General features: G+C 40.2%; 1 pseudogene; it reads right to left on the minus strand.

Moving 5' to 3' along the window:
* Nucleotides 1-1,014: 1,014 nt before the first annotated feature.
* LOC102811358 overlaps nt 1,015-3,626 on the minus strand; it is a 22,686-nt pseudogene continuing 20,074 nt past the window's right edge.

Raw genomic sequence — 3,626 nt, forward strand, 5'->3', positions numbered from 1 at the left:
ATTATTTGACAATGGTTTTTCAGATTACAGATTACACAAACACAAGATTGTATTATGCTAAGGAAGCACTTATTTTTATTTTATCAAGGGTTCTGGTTAAAAAAAAATAATAATGTCCATTAAAAATACCTTTTCAGCATCTACAGAGATGATCCTATTTTAAATGGCTCCAACTCAACTGAACCCACAAGTGTGGGATAAGAGGTATGAAGCACTCACTGATATATTGAAAGACTGATGATGGTTTTAATACTAGCATTTAGCTAGTGCTCTGCCTCTATTTTAATACTAACATTTAGCTGCCCTCTGCCTCTATTGCATTTTGCAATTAATCATGATTCAAACTTAAGAGATTACTGTTGGTATTGTTAGGTGCCTTTGAGTCGGTACCAACTCATAGGAACTCTATGCACAACAGAATGAAACACTACCTGGTCCTGAGCCAACCTCACAATAATTGTTCCGCCACTGTGCCAATCCAACACATTGGGGGTCTTCTTCTTTTTCTCCAACCCTACACTTTACCAAACATGATCTCCTTCTCTAGTGACTGGTCCCCCCTGATAATATATCTGAAATATGAAAGACGAAGTGTGGTCATATCAGTTTGTTGAAAGACTTCAATTTGTATTCCATCAATTCCTGGTGCCTTGTTCTTTGCCAATACATTCAGTGCACCTTGGACTTCTTTCAGGATCATTGACTCTTGATAATATGCCACCTCCTGAAATGGTTTAACTTAAAAGATAGGGTCAGAGATAATGCAGCTCCCTGTGACAAGCACTGGACTGTGTGTCACAAGGTCCATGGTTCAAACCCACCAGTCACTCCATGGGTAAAAATAAGGCTTTCTGCTCCCACAAAGCTTTAAAGTGTTGTAAATCCTATTCAGGGTCACTATGAGTCAGAACCAACTTCAGCAACACTTAACAACACCAACAACAACAACTTTAATTAATAAGACCAAAAATGACAGTGATTCTTAGGGAAATCTCTTCTTGTGATTTGCTCACCTCAGCTGACTGCATCTTGCTCAACCTTTTCAGGGAATGCAACAAAGCTTGGTAAGTTATTCTTAGACCAAGTGACTGTCTCACTGGGAAGTCCTTCCTAATAAAGATAGCTCATCTAACGTCACTCCCTCTTGGGTCCCAAGATCTTATCTTGAAGTGGTTCATGGTTTTATACTTTCACATGCCATGAGTCTACTGGAGTCATTCAAACATGAAACTGCACCACTGTCCAGGTTCTGGACTCAGGCAAGAGGTCTACACCACTTGTGCTAAACGTCTATCATGTTGTCTGTTTTTTTCAGTTCCTTCAGGACCTAGATGGGTCTTGTGTGTGTGTTCAGAGTCCGTGTCTCTTTCTTTATGAATGTGTTTGGTCTTTAAACCAATGTCTGACCTCAGGAGACTAACATGACTGAGAGACTAGTATGAATGAGAAGTGTGCTTGAAGAACTATCATAGATGAACTGGTAAGCAGACTGAATGCATGGTGGCCTCATTAAGTCACTTGGATCACCTAAGTCTCATCATGACAAAATATGGCACTTAAGTGGTTAGGTAGCAGAAATACCTCAAAAGGAAACACAGCCCTAATACTGACCTGAGTCAGAACTGCTGGCCCATTTATTGTTGTTTTCTTGTCCATCTCCTGCCTGACTTGTGGGCAGAGGCTGTCCAGTGGATTAAGCTAGAAGACTTGGGTCATACAACCCTTTTATTTTGCTTTACACCAATATCTTCTGATCCTGGAAACAGCTGACTTGTCACTCTATGAAATGGAGATTTTTATTGGCTTTCAGATGCAGAGATGCTGAGACCTCTCTGGTAGTGCATATTACCAGAGATATTAGAAAGAATCCTTGGCCTCTTGAACCTTTTTCGGAAGCGGTCTTTTTACTACTAGCCCTTTTGAGTCAATACAAGATTCTTTTTTCCTGCTATTTTTCTTTCCTACACCTCATGCTCTAACAAAATGTTCTCTTGAGTTAAGCTGATTTGTTCACTTTTATAGCTGCTGAAAGTCCTGCTAATGTCATGATGTGTAGCTTTCAGTAGATCCACTGCTCCGGGTGCATACGAGCTCTAAGTTCTTCATGCTTCTTTCTACTTTCAAAGGTTTGCTATTCTCTCTTTTTGTGAGTATCTGAGAAATGTCTTGGTTTTTTGTTATTTTCTTTTTTTCAAGTCACCAACAAGCATAAGTTTTTCAGGTAAACATGAATTTTTCACCAAGGACTCTTTGGATCCAGAATAAGTGTGAAGATTTGAATTTACTGACTGGTTCTAACCTACCTCTGTATTGTTAAAACAGAAAGACATTCAGTGAGGTATCAGGAAAAGTCATAATAAAGCTAGAAGTCATTGGTACACTTGGTAGTAGATCTTTCTTGTAAGAGTGATTATGAATATCAGAGAGAATCCAATTCTGTGTCACAGGTGATAGACAGAGACTGGTAGACATGACATTGGTAGCTGTGGCTTGGCTGATTTACTTTGTCGCTGAAATCCCTTGTTAAATTCTATCCACAAGAGGATAAGGAATGTTAAGTGGAGATGAAGGCATCACTGGAGGCCTGACAGAACAGTTTCTGATCAATATCAATAGTCAGATCATGTCTTCCTTACACTGTCTTTCTTACAAAGGCTACAGCTTTGGCCCAGGCCTCAATTGGTATCATCAGAGACCTTAGCAGAGTAAGTACCTCCTTTATTAGGTGCTGCTATGCCAAGATAAGAACAACCAGAGCCAATCTGGTTGCTTGGATCTAGACCAGCATAAGAATTTCTTGATTAGCAACCAACTGGAGATGTAGCCTCTAACAAACTTAAACACTTCAATCCCTCCACAAGGATCACTGGAAAGTACAGTGATTTACAATTCTCACAAAGGTAAAGTGGTCTACATTAAATGTTTGTATGAAGAAGCCTGGACACCTGATGTGGCTCTGTGGGCTAATTCACTGGACCACAAGTTGATTTGAACCACAAGGTTGGTGGTTCAAGTTCACCAGCTACTCCTTGGAAACCCCATACAGGGTCACTATAGGTTGGAACCAACTAGATAACACTTAACAACAACAACATGGAAAAGCCTAAGGCCTGAAACCAGTGATTGGTGGTTTTTCCTTTCTCATTAAATATGACTTTCTCATTAAATATAATTATTAAGAAGGTTAAGGAGGTGTATATGCCTTTTCTCCATGCTGAATGAAGTTCAATAATATTGTTGTGTTGTTGTTGTTAGGTGCCATCGAGTCAGAACCGACGCATAGCTACCCAATGCACAGCAGAACGAAACAATGTCCCATCCTGGGCCAAACTCACTACTGTTGCTACATTTGAGTCCATTAATGCTGCCACCTGGCCAATCCATCTTGTTGGGGGTCTTCCTCTTTTTCCCTGGCCCTCCATCTTACCAAGCATGATATCCTTCTCTAGCGACTGTTCCCTCCTGACAATATGTCCAAAGGATGAGAGATGAAGTTTGGCCATCTTGGCCTCTAAGGAGTACTCTGGCTGTACTTCTTCCAAAACAGATCTATTGGTTCTTTTGGCAGTCCATGGCACTTTTAGTATTCTCCTCCAACACCATAATTCAAAGGCATCAATTCTTCT

The sequence above is a fragment of the Chrysochloris asiatica genome, unplaced genomic scaffold (genome assembly GCF_000296735.1).
Source record: "Chrysochloris asiatica unplaced genomic scaffold, ChrAsi1.0 scaffold00044, whole genome shotgun sequence".
Taxonomy (NCBI): Eukaryota; Metazoa; Chordata; class Mammalia; order Afrosoricida; family Chrysochloridae; genus Chrysochloris; species Chrysochloris asiatica.